General features: G+C 43.8%; 1 pseudogene; it reads right to left on the bottom strand.

Moving 5' to 3' along the window:
- The window catches only part of LOC121003527, a 1,246,211-nt pseudogene that overhangs the window by 23,981 nt on the left and 1,197,939 nt on the right, over positions 1-24,291 (bottom strand).

The following is a 24,291-nucleotide window of genomic DNA, read 5'->3' on the forward strand; positions in this document are numbered from 1 at the left end:
TATTGTGAGCCAAAACCTGGTGTGGGTGAAAAACACAGAACAAGTGCAGATCTTCCCATTACACCTGATCTCTGAGTAGCTTCACTACTGGTTTGGGCTCAATAACTGAAGGAAATAACTGACCAAATAACTGAAGTGTGAACTTGGCCTTAAGGGCGGATGGAGCTGTGTATCTTTGTGGCTGTGGAGCCTTATATATGGGTAAAGGCTAAATCCCATGAACGGGAAGGACCTTCTGACGTCAAGGAGGCACGTGACATACTGAAATCATGTGACCGCAAAGCAGACACATCATCATTCAGAGTGATGGCGTCTGAAGTAAAAGGAGAGCAGAACTAATGCCTGTCTTTACCACAGGCATTTACACTGGATGCTCTTGACTGCTGGTGTTAACCTAACCCCTTTCCTCCAGATCGGCGGGGGTCCAACAGTCGGCACCCCGCCGATCAGCTGTGCGAAGAGAAGGCAGCGCTCATATGTTCACATGATCACCGCAGCATTTGCAGTGGTGAGCAGGTAAACAGAGCAGAGAAGGCAGCGCTTGCAGGGGGGGAAAAAAAGCGGACACCCCTTTAAAGACATACTAGGAAAACATTAAATACAGCACCACATACCTCTTACATCCAGTGATGTCTCCTCTGATGTAGATGTTCTCTTTCCACATCTTGGCGAGGAGGAGCAATGAGGCAGGTAAAGTCTCACTCCGACCCCCACAGAGGAATAAGAGGAGCCTGAGAGACCAGACTGTCTTAAATAAAAAGGTGATATGTCTGTCTCTGACCATGAATGCTATATGAAAGGGAAGGGGGGGGTCTTGTGGCTGCCCCCATACGGTATAACGTCTCCTTGTGGCTTCCCCCATACGGTATAACGTCTCCTTGTGGCTTCCCCCATACAGTATAACGTCTCCTTGTGGCTTCCCCCATACGGTATAATGTCTACTTGTGGCTGCCCCCATACAGTATAACATGTCCTTGTGGCTGACCCCATACAGTATAACGTCTCCTTGTGGCTGCCCCCATACGGTATAATGTCTACTTGTGGCTGCCCCCATACGGTATAACGTCTCCTTGTGGCTGCCCCCATACAGTATAACGTCTCCTTGTGGCTGCCCCCATACAGTATAACATGTCCTTGTGGCTGCCCCCATACAGTATAATGTCTCCTTGTGCCTGCCCCCATACAGTATAATGTCTCCTTGTGCCTGCCCCCATACAGTATAATGTCTCCTTGTGCCTGCCCCCATACAGTATAATGTCTCCTTGTAGCTGCCCCCATACGGTATAACGTCTCCTTGTGGCTGCCCCCATACAGTATAATGTCTCCTTGTGCCTGCCCCCATAGTATGTCTCCTTGTGGCTGCCCCCATACAGTGTAACATGTCCTTGTGGCTGCCCCCATACAGTATAACATGTCCTTGTGGCTGCCCCCATACGGTATAACGTGTCCTTGTGGCTGACCCCATACAGTATAACGTCTCCTTGTGGCTGCCCCCATACAGTATAACATCTCCTTATGGCTGCCCCCATACAGTATAATGTCTACTTGTGGCTGCCCCCATAAGGTATAACGTCTCCTTGTGGCTGACCCCATACAATATAACATCTCCTTGTGGCTGCCCCCATACAGTATAACGTCTCCTTGTGGCTGCCCCCTGTAGTGCATTTTCATAAGTGTACAATGTATCTGATGATACTATATTCAATATGGATGATCATTGCCTTTAACAGCATGTGATCAGCATGAACCTGGAAAAAACCAAGATGGATTCATGGCAAGTTCAATATGTTAAAAGTGAATATATAGGGAACATTATACACTGCTCAAAAAAATAAAGGGAACACTTAAACAACACAATGTAACTCCAAGTCAATCCCACTTCTGTGAAATCAAACTGTCCACTTAGGAAGCAACACTGAGTGACAATCAATTTCACATGCTGTTGTGCAAATGGGATAGACAACAGGTGGAAATTATAGGCAATTAGCAAGATACCCCCAATAAAGGAGTTGTTCTGCAGGTGGTGACCACAGACCACTTCTCAGTTCCTATGCTTCCTGGCTGATGTTTTGGTCACTTTTGAATGCTGCCGGTGCTTTCACTCTAGTGGTAGCATGAGACGGAGTCTACAACCCACACAAGTGACTCAGGTAGTGCAGCTTATCCAGGATGGCACATCAATGCGAGCTGTGGCAAGAAGGTTTGCTGTGTCTGTCAGCGTAGTGTCCAGAGCATGGAGGTGCTACCAGGAGACAGGCCAGTACATCAGGAGACGTGGAGGAGGCTGTAGGAGGGCAACAACCCAGCAGCAGGACCGCTACCTCCGCCTTTGTGCAAGGAGGAACAGGAGGAGCACTGCCAGAGCCCTGCAAAATGACCTCCAGCAGGCCACAAATGTGCATGTGTCTGCTCAAACGGTTAGAAACAGACTCCATGAGGGTGATATGAGGGCCCGACGTCCACAGGTGGGGGTTGTGCTTACAGCCCAACACCGTGCAGGACGTTTGGCATTTGCCAGAGAACACCAAGATTGGCAAATTTGCCACTGGTGCCCTGTGCTCTTCACAGATGAAAGCAGGTTCACACTGAGCACATGTGACAGACGTGACAGAGTCTGGAGACGCCGTGGAGAACGTTCTGCTGCCTGCAACATCCTCCAGCATGACCGGTTTGGCATTGGGTCAGTAATGGTGTGGGGTGGCATTTCTTTGGAGGGCCGCACAGCCCTCCATGTGCTCGCCAGAGGTAGCCTGACTGCCATTAGGTACCGAGATGAGATCCTCAGACCCCTTGTGAGACCATATGCTGGTGCGGTTGGCCCTGGGTTTCTCCTAATGCAAGACAATGCTAGACCTCATGTGGCTGGAGTGTGTCAGCAGTTCCTGCAAGACGAAGGCATTGATGCTATGGACTGGCCCGCCCATTCCCCAGACCTAAATCCAATTGAGCACATCTGGGACATCAAGTCTCGCTCTATCCACCAACGTCACGTTGCACCACAGACTGTCCATCTCAAACTAACTTTGCAATCTGACGGCAGTATCCAAACTGAAATATATCGTAAACCAACGTCCACGAACAATCTGCTACACCGGCAAAGCTTACACCCTGACCCCAACCCCCTGAAGAAGGGAATTCCTGTGGGGCAGTATCTTAGGGCCAGGCGGAACTGCTCCACAGAGGAGGCATTCCAAAAAGAATGCAGTGTACTATATTCACGATTTTATGATAGAGGCTACTCTAAGAAATGCCTGCACAGAGCGTATAATAAAGCAAAAAAGGTAGGAAGATTGGACCTATTGACAGGCAGACCCCAAAAAGAAGGTGGGAAAATCATACGCTGCATAGGAACCTATGATACGGAACATAGAGCCATACAACAAGTTCTGAGACGACATTGGCATATTCTGCAAGCCGACACCGACCTACAACATGTGATACCAAAGTATCCAGCAGTAACATATAGAAAAGGACGCAATCTGAGAGAGATGTTAGTCCACAGCCATTACCAATCCCATAGAACAGCTAAGAAAACCACCTGGCTGAATCACAAAGGATCATATCCCTGTGGGGACTGTACCTTTTGTGGTCGGATGAAGGCTACAAAAACATTCACGAATCCAGTGAATGGAAAAAACTATGAAATAAGAGACTACATCAACTGCAAGACAAAAGGAGTCGAGTATGTCATAAAAAGTGAATGTCCAAAACTATACGTTGGGAAGACTACTCAGGAGCTAAGAAGGCGAATTTCAAGACACCTGAGCAGTATTAATACGGGAGAGGACCCTAGCCTAAGCCAGACACATGAGAGAGAAGCACAGAGGAAAAAGCACAGATTTTAAATTTTGGGGACTGATGAGAGTAAAATCAGGCCCACGAAAAGGAGATATAGACAAAAAACTCCAACAGGAGGAGACAAAATGGATTTACCTGCTCCATAGTCTATCTCCAAAAGGCCTGAATGAAGGGTTCACATACTCGTCCTTCCAGTAGATATGACCCCCACCTAAAAAAAGGAAAAAATTAAAATATTAATAATACGCCAAATAACAAAGAAAATATGTCAATAAAATGGAGCAATCCACCGGATGGCAGACCTAGGAACAATGAAAATAATATGATAAAGAAGGGGATATTTTGAGGAAAAAAACATCAGATTGAGAGTTTGAAGGCACCGGAAGGCCGGAATATGGATCCTAATTGAGGGTAAACAGTAAGTGGCTCACAAACACCACAAATCTGTCCGGAAAATCAGTAGGTTGTTATAGGGAACCCAATGGAGGTTAAAAAGTAAGCGGCTCATAAATACCATAATCTGTCTAGAAGGCCGCAGAATACTGACTGCGACCAGATATCAGATATGAGCAAAAGAACATAACAGAACCTGGCATGTATGAGGAAGTAAGATGCAGCTCACATATAGACAAGGTGAAGCATCCAAGGGTTCAAAAATGGCACAATTAAGATATAGGGATATTTATCTGTGATAGACCCAAACCCACAACTCTAGATATCCTCATCAAAAAATTGGGATTATTGTCAGCAAGCTCTACAGGATCCAGCATAACTAGGGAGCGGACAATATATAGTGAATATCAAAATCATGCAATGACACCACATATGGGGAAAAGATAAGAAGACGCGACTGAGGATGGATACCCAGCTCAATTGAGAGATGCTGGGATGATTGCGGATCTATTATAAATAACTATATACCGCAACATACGTAGAAGCAGACCTCAAGGCTGGATTCGTCTATATATTGATGCTCGAACTCTGAAAACCTACTTGGACAGAAAGATGGTCATGTTTGCGGCTAAGTCCCAAGACATGCTAGGTGATGAGTTCTGAAATAGACAGTGGAAACACTGAAGAAAAACAACAAAGTATGAGGACATGTGCAGACGCAGGCTTTATCTACAGGGCCACAGTAACCCCAATGACATGCGCCCAGACATTGACAACTCACCTAGGTGGAGGAGTCTGGACGCATGCGTGAACTATTGGATCGGCAGTGCCAGCAACTAAGTCCCAGGGCATGCGCCGTTCCAAGCGCAGCATCAGGAATCGGAGCGCTGGTAACAAAGTCGACAGGCATGCGCAGTAAGGTGGCCCTAAAAAAAGTCGAAGTCCCAGAGCATTGCGCCGTGACAAGCGCAGCACCAGGAATCGAAGCGCCGGGAATAAAGTAGACTGGCATGCGCAGTAAGGTGGACCCGGAAAAAAACTAAGTCCACAGTACATGCGCGGCGCAATCCCATGACGTAAGCAAATCAGAAGGCCGAACGTAGGTAGGCGGAGTCATTGGGAGGAAGCGCTCCGGAACGCCACCTATCATTCTCCATTAGAGGATCCCAATCACGCCCATAGGCGGAACGCCCACTGATGACATCACAAACTAAGGTCTTATAAGTCAGTCCGGAGGAGACACGCTCACACTCTGCCCTAACCCCTGAAGATGCCGGTTCACAGCGAAACATGTCGGGGGGCAGCGTGAAGCTTCAATTTTAACCACCTCAGCCCCTATAGCTTAAACACCCTTAATGACCAGGCCACTTTTTACACTTCTGACCTACACTACTTTCACCGTTTATTGCTCGGTCATGCAACTTACCACCCAAATGAATTTTACCTCCTTTTCTTCTCACTAATAGAGCTTTCATTTGGTGGTATTTCATTGCTGCTGACATTTTAACTTTTTTTGTTATTAATCGAAATTTAACGATTTTTTTTGCAAAAAAATGACATTTTTCACTTTCAGTTGTAAAATTTAGCAAAAAAAAAAACGACATCCATATATAAATTTTGCTCTAAATTTATTGTTCTACATGTCTTTGATAAAAAAAAATGTTTGGGTAAAAAAAAAAATGGTTTGGGTAAAAGTTATAGCGTTTACAAACTATGGTACAAAAATGTGAATTTCCGCTTTTTGAAGCAGCTCTGACTTTCTGAGCACCTGTCATGTTTCCTGAGGTTCTACAATGGCCAGACAGTACAAACACCCCACAAATGACCCCATTTCGGAAAGTAGACACCCTAAGGTATTCGCTGATGGGCATAGTGAGTTCATAGAACTTTTTATTCTTTGTCACAAGTCAGCGGAAAATGATGATTTTTTTTTTCTTACAAAGTCTCATATTCCACTAACTTGTGACAAAAAATAAAAACTTCCATGAACTCACTATGCCCATCAGCGAATACCTTGGGGTGTCTTCTTTCCAAAATGGGGTCACTTGTGGGGTAGTTATACTGCCCTGGCATTCTAGGGGCCCAAATGTGTGGTAAGTTGTTTAAAATCAAAATCTGTAAAAATTGGCCGGTGAAATCCGAAAGGTGCTCTTTGGAATATGGGCCCCTTTGCCCACCTAGGCTGCAAAAAAGTGTCACACATGTGGTATCTCCGTACTCAGGAGAAGTTGGGGAATGTGTTTTGGGGTGTCATTTTACATATACTTATGCTGGGTGAGAGAAATATCTCGGCAAATGACAACTTTGTATAAAAAAATGGGAAAAGTTGTCTTTTGCCAAGATATTTCTCTCACCCAGCATGGGTATATGTAAAATGACACCCCAAAACACATTGCCCAACTTCTCCTGAGTACGGGGATACCAGATGTGTGACACTTTTTTGCAGCCTAGGTGGGCAAAGGGGCCCACATTCCAAAGAGCACCTTTCGGATTTTACAGGCCATTTTTTACAGATTTTGATTTCAAACCACTTCTCACGCATTTGGCCCCTAAAATGCCAGGGCAGTATAACTACCCCACAAGTGACCCCATTTTGGAAAGAAGACACCCCAAGGTATTTCGTGATGGGCATAGTGAGTTCATGGAAGTTTTTATTTTTTGTCACAAGTTAGTGGAATATGAGACCTTGTAAGGAAAAAAAAAAAAATAAAAAATCATCATTTTCCGCTAACTTGTGACAAAAAATATAAAATTCTAGGAACTCGCCATGCCCCTCACGGAATACCTTGGGGTGTCTTCTTTTCAAAATGGGGTCACTTGTGGGGTAGTTATACTGCCCTGGCATTTTCCAGGGGCCCTAATGTGTGGTAAGTAGGTAAATGACCTGTGAAATCCTAAAGGTGCTCTTTGGAATGTGGGCCCCTTTGCCCACCTAGGCTGCAAAAAAGTGTCACACATGTGGTATCGCCGTATTCAGGAGAAGTTGGGCAATGTGTTTTGGGGTGTCTTTTTACATATACTCATGCTGGGTGAGAGAAATATCTCGGCAAAAGACAACTTTTCCCATTTTTTATACAAAGTTGGCATTTGACCAAGATATTTATCTCACCCAGCATGGGTATATGTAAAAGGACACCCCAAAACACATTGCCCAACTTCTCCTGAGTACGGCAATACCACATGTGTGACACTTTTTTGCAGCCTAGATGCGCAAAGGGGCCCACATTCATTTTATGAGGGCATTTTTAGACATTTGGATCCCAGACTTCTTCTCACGCTTTAGGGCCCCTAGAATTCCAGGGCAGTATAAATACCCCACATGTGACCCCATTTTGGAAAGAAGACACCCCAAGGTATTTAATGAGGGGCATGGCGAGTTCATAGAATTTTTTTTTTTTGGCACAAGTTAGCGGAAATTGATATATATATATTTTTTTTCCTCACAAAGTCTCCCTTTCCGCTAACTTGGGACAAAAATTTCAATCTTTCATGGACTCAATATGCCCCTCAAGGAATACCTTGGGGTGTCTTCTTTCCGAAATGGGGTCACATGTGGGGTATTTATACTGCCCTGGCATTCTAGGGGCCCTAAAGCGTGAGAAGAAGTCTGGGATCCAAATGTCTAAAAATGTTTACGCATTTGGATTCCGTGAGGGGTATGGTGAGTTCATGTGAGATTTTATTTTTTGACACAAGTTAGTGGAATATGAGACTTTGTAAGAAAAAATAATAATAATTTCCGCTAACGGGCCAAAAAAATGTCTGAATGGAGCCTTACAGGGGGGTGATCAATGACAGGGGGGTGATCAGGGAGTCTATATGGGGTGATCACCCCCCTGTCATTGATCACCCCCCTATAAGGCTCCATTCAGATGTCCGTATGTGTTTTGCGGATCCGATCCATGTATCAGTGGATCCGTAAAAATCATACGGACATCTGAATGCAGCCTTACAGGGGGGTGATCAATGACAGGGGGGTGATCAGGGAGTCTATATGGGGTGATCACCCCCCTGTCATTGATCACCCCCCTATAAGGCTCCATTCAGATGTCCGTATGTGTTTTGCGGATCCGATCCATGTATCAGTGGATCCGTAAAAATCATACGGACATCTGAATGCAGCCTTACAGGGGGGTGATCAATGACAGGGGGGTGATCAGGGAGTCTATATGGGGTGATCACCTCCGTCATTGATCACTCCCCTGTAAGGCTCCATTCAGACGTCCGTATGTGTTTTGCGGATCTGATCTATCTATCAGTGGATCCGTAAAATTCATACGGACGTCTGAATGGAGCCTTACATGGGGGTGATCAATGACAGGGGGGTGATCAATGACAGGGGGGTGATCAGGGAGTCTATATAGGGTGATCAGGGGTGATCAAGGATGATCAAGGGTGAATAAGGTGTTAATAAGTGACAGGGGGGGGTGTAGTGTAGTGGTGCTTGGTGCAACATATTACTGAGCTACCTGTGTCCTCTGGTGGTCGATCCAAACAAAGGGGACCACCAGAGGACCAGGTAGCAGGTATATTAGACGCTGTTATCAAAACAGCGTCTAATATACCTGTTAGTGGTTAAAAAAATCGCATCTCCAGCCTGCCAGCGAACGATCGCCGCTGGCAGGCTGGAGATCCACTCGCTTACCTTACGTTCCTGTGAGCGCGCGCGCGCGCCTGTGTGCGCGCGTTCACAGGAAATCTCGCGTGTCGCGAGATGACGCGTATATGCGTCTACGAGGAATGAATCAACCACCTTCCAGACGCGTCTGTGCGTTAGGCGGTCCGGAGGTGGTTAATACAGTACATTGTTGCAGTCTAACCAGCACAGCGCGCAGCCAGCTAAGCATCAGTGATTCGAACCCTGTACTAATAAATCTGGTGGTGTAAACCCAATAGCAAACTGAATAGACGAGAAAGGTCTGCAATGCACTGGAATTTTAAATATGTAGTTAAGTTAGAAGCAGCACTATTAGCTGCTAATAAAAGTTAAGTATTAAGTATTAGGCATATAAGTAGGTGCTGGATTAACAGGTGTAATTTAGTCCTTAGGACATTAGTAATTATTATTTTCTGTGTAAAAAACACCGCATCCAGTACTAAGGGAAAGTTTAGTCTTTGCAGGTTCACACTGAGCACATGTGACAGACGTGACAGAGTCTGGAGACGCCGTGGAGAACGTTCTGCTGCCTGCAACATCCTCCAGCATGACCGGTTTGGCATTGGGTCAGTAATGGTGTGGGGTGGCATTTCTTTGGAGGGCCGCACAGCCCTCCATGTGCTCGCCAGAGGTAGCCTGACTGTCATTAGGTACCAAGGAAGATACAGGCGGCACTCCGCTGTCTGCGATGCGGTGCGCGTGTCAAGGGAAGATCCACAGATACTGGTATAGAGAGGACCGGCACTCGCTTTAGTTTAGATTTTCAAATAATTTTAATAGTCACATACAAGTGGTAAGTGACGCGTTTCGGCTACTATGAGCCTAAACTAAAGCAAGTGCCGGTCCTCTCTATACCTGCCATTAGGTACCGAGAAGAGATCCTCAGACCCCTTGTGAGACCATATGCTGGTGCGGTTGGCCCTGGGTTCCTCCGAATGCAAGACAATGCTAGACCTCATGTGGCTGGAGTGTGTCAGCAGTTCCTGCAAGACGAAGGCATTGATGCTATGGACTGGTCCACCCGTTCCCCAGACCTGAATCCAATTGAGCACATCTGGGACATCATGTCTCGCTCTATCCACCAATGTCACATTGCACCACAGACTGTCCAGGAGTTGGCAGATGCTTTAGTCCAGGTCTGGGAGGAGATCCCTCAGGAGACCGTCCGCCACCTCATCAGGAGCATGCACAGGCGTTGTAGGGAGGTCATACAGGCACGTGGAGGCCACACACACTACTGAGCCTCATTTTGACTTGTTTTAAGGACATTACATCAAAGTTGGATCAGCCTGTAGTGTGTTTTTCCACTTTAATTTTGAGTGTGACTCCAAATCCAGACCTCCATGGGTTGAAAAATTTGATTTCCATTTTTTTTATTTTTTGTGTGATTTTGTTGTCAGCACATTCAACTATGTAAAGAACAAAGTATTTCAGAAGAATATTTAATTAACTCAGATCTAGGATGTGTTATTTTTGTGTTCCCTTTATTTTTTTGAGCAGTGTACTTTTTATTATTGTTTAGAGACATGTATTTATCTGTACTGGTTTCTCTAAACATGTCTGTCTGAGGAACAATGGGTGTTTCATGGCTGAGCCATGATCTGATAAGGAAAGATATCCATCAAACACATCTGGTGTGGAATAGATATCTATTCATATATTCACACACACACACATATATATATATATATATATATATATATATATATATATATATATTCCTTTATGCATTTATTTAGCGTTTGAACGTGTTAATGATTCATATATACTATGCAATATTGATGTATTATAACCAAATATTGTTAATATATATTTTATACCGTGTGTATCTCACTAAGTAGATATATAGTCTTAGGTGATGTAGAAAGGCCTTTAAGTAGAATTTTCCAAATAACATCAGCTCCTCTGAATAGATCCTATTTCAAACATCATTACTCAATAGCTAAGACAGTTAGGGTACACAAACCAGGAGAAAAGTTAAAAGATTTTGTTCTCTTATCTGACCATAAATAAGATGGTCTGTTAACTGTCAAGATGGATCCATGATGTCTGGGGAAGTGATTCTAAAGTGTCAAAGAAGAGTCCCTCCTAATTGATTTAAGTTGGGAGAGGTCAAAGTTTAAGGGGTGTAATGAAGCCATATATATGTGTTAATTCTTAAAATATTGGAAATTATTATGTGGTACAACAGTGCCATCAAGTGGTAGATGGGCAGAAGTTTTTAAGGAATGCCAATTAAGTGACATCATCCCCATGATTAACATACGTTACACCCACCTTGTCCGATTGGAAATCCCTAATCTAGAAGGGGATGAGTTCGTAGATAACATGGGGTATAAAGTATACATGTAAGAGGTTAGACAGGACTTCAACTAAAAACTTCAACTAACAACTCACTTCAACAACTAAAATACAACTACAACACAAGAAAATCTTGCTACAAAGAAACATTGGCACAGAGAAAATTGCCCATAAGAAGGATTTATCACAAAGATTAATTTTTGTCTACTGGAAAAGTTTTTGAGAACTGATCACATCCAAAACTCTGTTCATCCTTAACCCGGTAACGTATATTTGTACTTACTGATTGTGGTATTAATAAGATATTCCTCTCGGCATATAGTCAAGAGTCCCCATACTGTGGGAACATATAGTGTTAAACAACTCCCTAATGCTAGTTGTTCTCTTAGCAAAGATGCATATTGCTAATGGGAGATTAGACATTGTCTGAGTAGAGGAAAAACTCTGGGAAATTATATTTCCATAGTCTGGTTGCAGAGTGGGGTATAATATCATATTAATATCATACATATCCTTTGATTGAGCATAAGGGACTTTCCACAGATTCATTTCTATTGTTTTTTTTGTTGCATTATAATATTTTGATAACCAATACACTAATAGGTAATAATTTGAGTAACATTATATTGTACTTGGTGTAGTAAATTAAGTGAGCCCGGCGTAAACGGTGGAGCACCATCTTGTGGTCAATTTTGATATTGTCCTTGTATTAATTTGTATGCCATTTTTACTGTATTTATTTGTAATAAATTATATTTTATATAATTAATTGCACCCTGTTTCATTAGCTGCACGAATTAACTTTAGATCTCATCAATAAAAGAACTGGCGTTTATATGTCCGCCAATTAAATTTTTAATTTTTCATAAAAATATGAAATCATAATTTTTATAATTTCATATCTTATATGAAATAAATACTTCGACACCCCATACAGTATAACGTCTCCTTGTGGCTGCCCCATACAGTATAACGTCTCCTTGTGGCTGCCCCCATACGGTATAACGTCTCCTTGTGGCTGCCCCCATACGGTATAACGTCTCCTTGTGGCTGCCCCCATACAGTATAACCTCTCCTTGTGGCTGCCCCCATACAGTATAACGTCTCCTTGTGGCTGCCCTCATACAGTATAACGTCTCCTTGCGGCTGCCCCCATACAGTATAATGTCTACTTGCGGCTGCCCCCATACAGTATAACGTCTCCTTGCGGCTGCCCCATACAGTATAACGTCTCCTTGTGGCTGCCCCATACAGTATAACGTCTCCTTGTGGCTGCCCCATACAGTATAACGTCTCCTTGTGGCTGCCCCATACAGTATAACGTCTCCTTGTGGCTGCCCCATACAGTATAACGTCTCCTTGTGGCTGTCCCCATACAGTATAACGTCTCCTTGTGGCTGCCCCCATACAGTATAATGTCTCCTTGTAGCTGCCCCATACAGTATAATGTCTCCTTGTGGCTGCCCCCATACAGTATAACGTCTCCTTGTGGCTGCCCCATACAGTATAACGTCTCCTTGTGGCTGACCCCATACAGTAGAACGTCTCCTTGTAGCTGCCCCATACAGTATAATGTCTCCTTGTGGCTGCCCCCATACAGTATAACGTCTCCTTGTGGCTGACCCCATACAGTATAACGTCTCCTTGTAGCTGCCCCATACAGTATAATGTCTCCTTGTGGCTGCCCCCATACAGTATAATGTCTCCTTGTGGCTGCCCCCATAGAGTATAACGTCTCCTTGTGGCTGCCCCCATACAGTAGAACGTCTCCTTGTGGGCCCAAGTGTTTTTTTCTTCTAAATGGGTATTTATCGCTATAAATTTCTTAATGTCGCTATTTTTTATATTGCCCAACCCTAGACCACCATGGTGACTTCTTTCAGCCATCTCCTCTCTCTGCAGAGTTTGACAAACAGACATCTTATTTCCTACTTTTCCATCATCCTCCCACCTTCTCAACACCCCAATATCAGACTCCCATTAAACCCCCCAGACCAGACCTCAGATCCCCCATATCAGACCACCGTTAGACTTCCAGACCCCCTGTTCTGCCCATATTGTGCATAGTAAATGTATGTAATGTGCTGTAAAGATTATACTGAAATGTTATGTTTGACGTTGCTGCCATCTAGTGGTCAAAGTTAGTTACTACTTTGCCAGAACTTTACAGGAAGTGTAATTTTCTCAGAGTCAGAGGCAGTAACCTTTAACCTGGAACTGTATTTCCTCCATCTCATGACTGCTCCTGGATCTATTTAAAATAATTTAGGCTGTCTCACAGTATTTTTGCGTACATGAATTTATTACTCATTTAAAATACACTTAGATTAATGTCAACATATCAGCATAATTACATGTATAGACATAAATAGTGCGGAGCTCTCGCACACACCTATACGACTGGAGTACTCCAAAAATGTAAAAGACCTTTGGCTAGTGTTATTGCCGTTTTTCTGCAGACTTCAAATATATAAATTGAAAAGTTTAGTACTGGTGTACTATTTTACCGGTTGTTGGAACCAAGATGGTTCAAGGAACGTCCTTTTTGCGGTTGTTGATGTGGAAGATGCTGTATTCAAATATCGCCCGCTGGTGTTAATGCCCCCGCCTTCACCTGATGTTACTCCACCGCTATCGTTGCGGAATGGGCTCCGAACTCACTCCCCACAGCGTCCCACGTGACCTCCCGGAAGATGGTTTGCTGGTCGATGGTGCAATGGAAGCTGATGCAGCAGAGTTCCTTCGGTATGCGGTCCGACTTTGATCACAAAGTTAATTACCTAAGTTAGGCATATCAGCATAGATCAAGCCACTTTGCCAATAGTTTATAGCTGAAACCGCTTGGAATTGATGTCAGGCTTGTTCCTTTTTGAAGGTATATACCCTGGTATTTTGAAGAAATCTTTTTTCAGGCAGAGTTGAAAAAACACATCAATAGCTAGGTCTGGTTCACACTAGACGCGTTTCGGAACTGTGTTCCTTCCTCAGTAGATCTGAAATGCTGCTCCTGGATCTAGCAGGCTGCATGCAGAGGAGCTCTTGATCTATTCCTGGACTTATGATGGAATTGTCTGTCAGTACTCTCACTGATGGAGTGAGGCTGCTGTATAATGTTTAATGTACTGACATATGTTTTGTTTATGTTGTAGTTTTACAAAGTTATTCAGAAAAAATAATACATACAGATCTGATGTCTTACGTTTCTTTCTTGACTTCTGAATTATTGTTAAGCTGTCTGACTAGTGTTATACAACAGTTCAATAACGCGAAGCATAACACCCCCATATCGGACCTCCAGATTCCACCATATCAGCCCTCCAGACTCCCACCCCCATATCGGACCTGCAATCCCCCCCCCCATATCAGACTTAAAAATAAATAAATTAACTTGCCTCTCCTGCTCCACTTCTCCGTGGGATCTGAAAAGAGGCGAGCAGGAGGAGGGGTAAGTACAGCGCCCACATCGCTTCTCTCCCCCTCCTCCTGCATATGGAAGCGCTCACTAGAATTCGCTTTATAAGATGCAGTGCATTTTGTAAAGGGAAAACTACTGCGCCACTGGCAAGGGGAGCCTCGGCCACAGGCTGCTCTGATGTCGCCCCTTCAAAGCGAGATTCTCATATCGCCTCATGGCGAAAGCGGTCCGCTGCAGGTTTCTTGAGCAGCATGTGGAGAAGCTTGTGTGGCAAACGCTGCAGAGATCTCTGTGGCCGATCCACAGGGGAGCACTTTTGGGGGGGATTCAGAGATCGTATGCGCTGCGATTATGAGAGTGACGGCACTACCGACGGTACAGCGGGATTGAACCGCGTCTCGTATGTTTCTAATTACGCAGTCTGAACCACCCCTTAGGAGGCTTTTAAACATAGATGGCCCGTATTGAATACTGACCAACGATTCTGCCTTTGATCAGTGCTCGTTTGCATTGGCTTTTTACACAGGCGGATGCAAACGATCACTGTATACTGAGCGATCCTGCCTCCTGCATACTTCTCTATTCTTAAAGGGGTTCTGCACTTTGTTTAAACTGATGATCTATCCTCTGGATAGATCATCAGCATCTAATCGGCGGGGGTCTGACACCCGGGACCCCCGCCAATCAGCTGTTTGAGTAGGCAGCGGCGCTCCAGCACCAGCGCGGCCTTTTCACTGTTTACCGCTGGCTCAGTAACGTCACGACTAGTATCAACTGGCCTGGGCGCGGCTAAGCTCCATTCAAGTGAACAGAGCTTAGCCGCGCCCATGCAAGTTGATACATGTCGTGACATCACTGGGCCAGCGGTAAAAACTGAGAAGGCTGCGGCGCTGCTGGAGCGCCGCTGCCTTCTCAAACAGCTGATCGGCGGGGGTCACGGGTGTCGGACCCCCGCCGATCAGATACTGATGATCTATCCAGAGGATAGATCATTAGTTTAAACAAAGTGCAGAACCCCTTTAAGTTAAAAGAGGAAAGACAAGAAATGAATCGCACATCCAGTTGCTATGCATTGATCTCATCGCTGCTACTTTTTCAGAAAACATCGCTAGGTAGCGCATGTGTACCGCCTCCTATGCTACATGAGGCATTAGTGTACATTTTTATCAAAAGGCATAAGCCCACTCACCATGCCAAGGTTGCCTCGATGAGTGGGTCCTACTCTAAAATTGGAGAGGCGCTGCACGGCAACCAATCCGGCAGGTGGCGGGACCCAGCAGTCAAACAGCACCCCTGCTGCCCGACTATGCCATATCTAGCACTGGGCCCCACTAACCCGCCAAAAAAAACAGCACAGTGGCTCCAGTGCAGCACCGTACCAATTTTAGAGTAGGACCCACTCATAGAGGCGACCTTGGTGTGGTGAGTGGGCTTATGCCTTTTGATCAAAATGTACACTAATGCCTCATTTAGCACAGGAGGCGGTACACATGCGCTACCTAGCGCTGTTTTCTGCAAAAGTAGCAGGGATGAGATCAATGCATAGCAGCTGGATGTGCGATGCGATTCTTTTCTTTTATATATGTATAGAGATTCTGTCCGTGGATCAGCACTCCTTCCATTCGGCCAGGTGATTTTAATTAGCAAGGTATTTTGCAGGAGGGGTTAAATTAACCTACCATGCTCTCAGTTGGAGTTCCTGAGAACTTCAGGTAAGGTGAGCTTTGACATCTGTCGTGGGTAAATTGTTTGATGGTTTTCTAAGAGATGCTATCTTGGAGTACCTCAATGAAAATAAGCAAATAACGCCATATCAGCATGGCTTCATGAGGGATTGGTCATGTCAAACTAATTTAATCAGTTTCTATGAGGAGGTAAGTTCTAGACTTGACAGCAGTGAATCAATGGATGTCGTATATCTGGACTTCTCTAAAGCATTTGACACTGTACCACATAAAAGGTTGGTATATAAAATGAGAATGCTTGGACTGGGAGAAAATGTCTGTATGTGGGTAAGTAACTGGCTCAATGATAGAAAACAAAGGGTGGTTATTAATGGTACACACTCAGATTGGGTCACTGTCACTAGTGGGGTACCTCAGGGGTCAGTATTGGGCCCTATTGTCTTCAATATATTTATTAATGATCTTGTAGACGGCTTGCACAGTAAAGTATCAATTTTTGCAGATGACACTAAACTGTGTAAAGTAATTGACACAGAAGAGGACAGTATACTGCTACAGAGGGATCTGGATAGATTGGAGGCTTGGGCAGAGAAGTGGCAGATGAGGTTTAACACTGACAAATGTAAGGTTATGCACATGGGAAGGAATAATGCAAGTCACCCGTACATACTAAATGGTAAAACACTGGGTAACACTGACATGGAAAGGGACCTAGGAATTTTAGTGAACAGCAAACTAAGCTGTAGAAACCAGTGTCAGGCAGCTGAGCCAGGGGCAATTAGATAATGTGTTGCATCAAAAGGGGCATAGATGCCCGTGATAAGAACATAGTCCTGCCACTTTACAAGACACTAGTCAGACCACACATGGAGTACTGTGTACAGTTCTGGGCTCCTGTGAACAAGGCAGACATAGCAGAGCTGAAGAGGATTCAGAGGAGGGCAACTAAAGTAATAACTGGAATGGGGCAACTACAGTACCCTGAAAGATTATCAAAATTAGGGTTATTCACTTTAGAAAAAAGACGATAATATAACTATAACTATGTCTATGTATGAATATATCAGGGGTCAGTACAGAGATCTCTCCCATCATCTTGGTACTAGTTTAGGGTACATATGATTTTTGGTTGCTCTATATTACACTTTTTGCGAGGCAAGGTAACAAGAAATAGCTTTTTTGGCACCGTTTTTTTATTTTTTTGTTATTTACAACATTCATCATGTGGTATTTTTATAGAGCAGGTTGTCACGGACGCGGCGATACCTAATATGTATACAATTTTTTTATTTATGTAAGTTTTACACAATGATTTCATTTTTGAAACAAAAATAAATAAATCATGATTTAGTGTCTCCATAGTCTGAGAGCCATAGTTTTTTAAGTTTTTGGCCGATTATCTTAGGTAGGGTCTAATTTTTTGTGGGATGACATGATGGTTTGATTGGCACTATTTTGGGGTGCATATGACTTTTTGATCGCTTGCCATTACACTTTTTGTGACGTAAGAAGACAAAAAAAAGGCTTTTTTTACAGCGTTTAAATTTTTTTACGGTGGTCACCTGAGGGGTTAGGTAATGTGATATTTTTTTTATAGAGCCGGTCGATACGGACGCGGCGATACATAAATAAAAAAAGTATACATATTATGTATCGCCGCGTCCGTATCGACTGGCTCTATAAAAATATCTCATGACCTAACCCCTCAGGTGACCACCGTAAAAAAATTAAAATAAAAACGGTGTAAAAAAAGCAATTTTTTTGTCTTCTTACGTCACAAAAAGTGTAATCGCAAGCGATCAAAAAGTCATATGCACCCCAAAATAGTGCCAATCAAACCGTCATCTCATCCCACAAAAAATGAGACCCTACCTAAGATAATCGCCCAAAAACTGAAAAAACTATGGCTTTCAGACTATGGAGACACTAAATAATAATTTTTTTTTTTTTTTAAATGAAATCATTGTGTAAAACTTACATAAATAAAAAAAAGTATACATATTAGGTAAGTTTTACACAATGATTTCATTTTTGAAACAAAAAAAAAATCATGTTTTAGTGTCTCCATAGTCTAAGAGCCATATTTTTTTCAGTTTTTGGGCGATTATCTTGGGTAGGGTATGATTTTTGCAGGATGAGATGACGGTTTGATTGGTACTATTTTGGCATACATGCAACTTTTTTGATCACTTTTATTACCTTTTTTGGGAAGTAAGGTGGGCAAAATTTAAATTTCCTTATAGTTTTTATTTTTTTATTTTTATGGCATTCACCATGCGGGGAAAGTAACATGACCGTTTTATAGATCAGGTCGTTACGGACGTGGCGATACCTAATATGTGTAGTGAATTTTTTTTTATTCTGTGATAAATGTTTTTTTTTTAACAGTGGGTCTGATGTCTGTATAATACAGTACACTATATAGTGTATTGTACTGTATTTTACTTACACTTTGTCTGAACAGATCTATGCCTTTAGCACAGATCTGTTCAGCACCATGGACAGCAGGATGCCTGAGAAGGCGTCCTGTTGCCATGGGAACCTTCCCCGTCTGCTCAGTTGTGGCCACAACTGAGCAGACGGGGAAAGGTAAGGAGGGGGGCTCCCTCCCTCTGTGACCCCATCCTGTCTGGGGGCTGCAAAGGCACAGCAGCCCCCCGATGGGAGAGGGAGGGAGCTCCCTGACTGTTAACCTCTGCTCTTCCATACCGACCGCGGTATGGAAAGGGTTAAACGGCTGACATCACAGCACAGATGTCAGCCGTTTATACCAGAGTATCAGCAATGTGCTGACACTCTGGTATAACCACTGGACACCAATGAATATTCAAGAGGAGGCGGGCGGGGTATCGCAATCCCGCCTGCCGCACTGCCCGCAACCCCCCCCCCCCTGCACCACCCGCCGGCATAAAATTATTCAGGGGTGCAGGGGGGGGATGAAAAATCTATATTTTAGGCATTTTAAAGTTTCTGATCCCCGCACATGTGGAATTATATACATAACAAACAAGTGTGAAACAACTGAAAATATGTCATATTCTAGGTTCTTCACTGGCTATCCCGTGTAAACAGTTTTTATCGTTCTATATTATTTGTTTCACAATTTTCTCACTGGTGAATCACGAAGGTGGTGTAATTTTATTAGAATAATTTAGTAAAAGTTATGTTTTAAAGGGTCAACTCTGCTGGAACTCTTTAGACTCTATGACCCCTCTATAAATTGTTTACTGACTCAGCTGGACATTTTTGTTCTTCAAAGTAGCCACCTTTTGCTTTGATTACTGCTTTGCACACTCTTGGCATTCTCTTGATGAGCTTCAAGAGGTAGTCCACTGAAATGGTTTTCACTTCACAGGTGTGCCCTGTCAGGTTTAATAAGTGGGATTTCTTGCCTTATAAATGGGGTTGGGACCATCAGTTGCGTTGAGGAGAAGTCAGGTGGATACACAGCTGATAGTCCTACTGAATAGACTGTTAGAATTTGTATTATGGCAAGAAAAAAGCAGCTAAGTAAAGAAAAACGAGTGGCCATCATTACTTTAAGAAATGAAGGTCAGTCAGTCAGCCGAAAAATTGGGAAAACTTTGAAAGTAAGGGCTATTTGACCATGAAGGTGAGTGATGGGGTGCTGCGCCAGATGACCTGGCCTCCACAGTCACCGGACCTGAACCCAATCGAGATGGTTTGGGGTGAGCTGGACCGCAGAGTGAAGGCAAAAGGGCCAACAAGTGCTAAGCATCTCTGGGAACTCCTTCAAGACTGTTGGAAGACCATTTCAGGGGACTACCTCTTGAAGCTCATCAAGAGAATGCCAAGAGTGTGCAAAGCAGTAATCAAAGCAAAAGGTGGCTACTTTGAAGAACCTAGAATATGACATATTTTCAGTTGTTTCACACTTGTTTGTTATGTATATAATTCCACATGTGTTAATTCATAGTTTTGATGCCTTCAGTGTGAATCTACAATTTTCATAGTCATGAAAATAAAGAAAACTCTTTGAATGAGAAGGTGTGTCCAAACTTTTGGTCTGTACTGTACATCACACATGTATACATCACACACATGTATACATCACACGCTGCAGCACATACATCACACACTGCACTACATACATCACACACATTATATATCATACACCGCAGTACATACATCACACACGTGTATACATCACACGCTGCACCACATACATATATACATCACACGCTGCACCACATACATCACACACATTTATACATCACACACTGCACCACATACATCACACACATGTATACATCACACACATGTATACATCACACACTGCACCACATACATCACACACATGTATACATCACACACATGTATACATCACACACTGCACTACATACATCACACACATGTATACATCACAGGCTGCACTACATACATCACACACATGTATACATCACACGCTGCACTACATACATCACACACATGTATACATCACAGGCTGCACTACATACATCACACACATGTATACATCACACGCTGCACTACATACATCACACACATGTATACATCACACGCTGCACTACATACATCACACACATGTATACATCACACACTGCCCCACACGCATGTATAGATCATACATTGCACCATACACATCACACACATGTATGTGGTGCAGTATGTAGTGAATGCAGACAGCCTATTATAGCCAAGTGGTAAAGTACAGGGAAGATCCGCCATATTGGACTGGACTTTTTTTAAAAAATCAGATTTTTCTCTGTGTTGCTTTAAAATCTCTCAATAAAAACAAACAAACATTCTCCCCTCCCGCCCCTGGTCCCAAATGTCCTACATCGGAGGAGAAGATCTCCAAAAGTCCCTGCAAATAAAAATCTGATCATGAAAAGCAGTAGTAGCTCCAATCCACTATTAACCAGATACATAGTTCACATTGGTGTAGTAAATATATCAAATCTACCGTTTGATTCATATAATAGCATATTACAAGGTACAGTAATAAATCGTATGTAGCACATCAGCCCCTCAAAAGCTAGTACCTTATCCCACCTGTACCATATTTCCAGAGGGATAACACCCAGAAGCTCTTGTAGTTGGCCATATTCTTTCAGGGTACCCCCATCGTAGAGCTGATGCATGTGTGTCAGTCCATATCGTCCCCAAATCTGAACATTAGATACTTTATGCAGTTCTGCATACATGAGATTGGGCCAAATTACGGTAAACTTTGTGTAACCTTGTATCCCTGCTACTGTCCTCGCTTTCCACCAAACTTTATGAATTACTCGAAGTAACGGAATATCATTTCCCGGTTTATCCAGCGATCCATCCTCTAATGCTGTTATTAGGTTCCCCCCCCCCCCCCCCCCCTTATTAATGTCCTCTTCCATCCCCCAACCCCGCAGCCAAATAAGTTGGGCAGCCAAATAATAAATCCATGGGTCTGGAGCCCCAAGTCCCCCATCTGTTTTTGGTCGACAAAGCGTAGCCAATTTTATGTGTGGAACCCCTCTCTTCCAGATTAAGTCCCTAAATATTGCATTAACCGTGACAAAGAATCGGGCAGGAACCCATATAGGTGCATTATGCAGCAAGTATAGGAGTTGTGGCATTAGGATAATTTTTAGAAGGTTAACCCTTCCTATTACTGAGAGTGGCAATTTGGTCCAAATCTGTACCTTCTGTCGAAATCTCTATCAGCGGAGTTAAATTCAGTCTTTCATAATCTCGGACATCAATGGTGACCTGGACACCTAGATATTTAAAAGACGTGACAAGTTGCAAGCCTTCTGTTGAGCGACAATCATTCCCGTTAACAGCAGAAAGCAACATCAACACAGATTTGGACCAATTAATGTTCAGACCTGACAGGCTACTAAATCCATTAATAATGTTCATGTAACGCACCAAGTTGATCAGTTAGGATCTCAACTGCGAAGTCAATGGACATCAACTTTTACCACACTGCCTGAGTGTTGGCTGTGTGATTTGCGGCTGCTCAGTAAGAACCCCAGGCGGCTCTCTCAGTCTTAGGCGGAGAGTTTGGGGTTAGCAAAATCATTTACCGCAATAATAAACTAAATGGTTAACTAATGGGGAGGAAGGTCTCCTATTAGTTGAAGGGGTTACGAGGTAGTTCATAGCATTTCCTCAGGTTAGGAATAACACTGCAATACCAATTCTCACCACCGGGAGTTCCCTCCACTCTGACTTCCACGCTAATAGAAAAGCCGGTTAGCAGGCATATACTTGCAGTTAGCAGTCATTCGCGAGGGAGCCAGCAGCGGGGGAGCCAGTGGATGATGGTGGGGAGTCCTCCACGGTGTTCAGGGTTCCAGTCCAGATTCAGGGATGGCGTCCTCTGGGTGAATGGAGCTGACAGGGTGCGCACTCCATTAGTGGAACACCCTGTGCAGCCCCTGGCTCCTATTTATCGCCGGAGCGTGAGTGGGCGGAGCCACTAGACGGCCCGGTGGCCGCTGCGTTCCACGCTGGAGCGCAACCCAGCGTACCATTACAGGCGGCCGCTGCGTTCCACGCTGGAGCGCAACCCAGCGTACCATTACAGTTCATGGCTGCCGGAAGAGAGGAGCTCCATTCATCTAGGAATAGAAGCACATCATCGGCGTAAAGAGACACTTTTTCGATAAGCCCATTATATCTAAAACCCTGGACTTACAGTCATTCGGGACTCATTTCGTTTTTTATTAACCTCAGCAATAAGTACTCCCCGCAGAAAGGCTTTCATGGTATCCCAAACTATCAGTGAAGAAGCGCCTGGAAGATTAAAAGGTAAAGAATTCTTTTAGCATATCCCCAATGTTTGAGACTGTGGGTAAAACCGACAGCCAAAATGGACTGAATTTCCATAATGGCCTACAGCTGGTCACAGAGGGTAGGACGTTGGCAGATATTAATATAGGCAAATGATCTGAAAGTTGCCTGGGTAGATATCTAATATCGCAAATACGGCAGCCCATCGCTTCATTCCCAAGAGCTAAATCTATTCTTCACAGTGTTTGATACGTGCTAGAACAGCAAGAGTACTGCCGTACAAACGGATTACGCAGCCTCCAAAAATCCATTAATGACGCTTCCTCTAGAAGTCTCCCAAACGGTGTAAGCAGCCTCTCCGATTGTGTCACAGAAGCGGACATTCTATCCCATTCAGTACATATTATATTATTGAAGTCCCCCAGTATCATTGCTGGAGTATCTGGATAGTCTGACAGAAAAGCCATCAATTACAAGCGGGGAATAAGGCGGTGGTATGTATATCCCACAGATAATACATAGAACATTAAAAAGTTTGCCATAAAGGAAGACGTAACATCCATTCGTATCAATCCTCTTATCTATGCAGCTAAAATCCAGCTGTCTGGGAATCAATATACTTACTCCCCTTGGATATGAGGAGTAAGTAGCATGATAACATTGACTCGCCCACCTAGGGGTAAGAAAATGGGATTGTTCCGCAAGGAGGTGCGTCTCTTGTAGGCAGCAGACTGTAGGGTGGTACACTTTAACACTCTCCATTACAGCCTTCCTTTTAATGGCATCTTTAACGCCTCTAACGTTCCAGCTCAGAAAATTCACTGGTTTAGCCATACTTAAATATAGGGAACCTCATCTTAAACTGATACTTTAGCTTACAGTGTAAAAGCAATATTACCCCTTGGAGCATATCTACGGACATGGGACCATATTTCCCCAACTTCCTCCCCCCCCCCGCCCCCATTATCTAACTAACACTTGAAGTCCCTCCTCCTGACAGATCCCACCAATACACCTTAATATTAAGGTCTGAGGGCAGTTAGAATATCTATCAGCAGAGCGAGCTCCCTAAACCCATAACATCTGGCCAGGCGGAATTGAACGCTTCCGTATTTCGCCAAATTCAAATACAAACTGTTAACCAGCAGAAAAATACAAAATGGATAACATCCTGCACTAACCTCAGTTATGAGTAATATAGACAATAATAGCTACATGTAGCAACCCTATGCATTACAAAAGGTATCTTAGCTCCCGACAGCAACACAGAGCGGGCAGGAGGT

The sequence above is a fragment of the Bufo bufo genome, chromosome 6 (assembly GCF_905171765.1).
Source record: "Bufo bufo chromosome 6, aBufBuf1.1, whole genome shotgun sequence".
Classification (NCBI taxonomy): domain Eukaryota; kingdom Metazoa; phylum Chordata; class Amphibia; order Anura; family Bufonidae; genus Bufo; species Bufo bufo.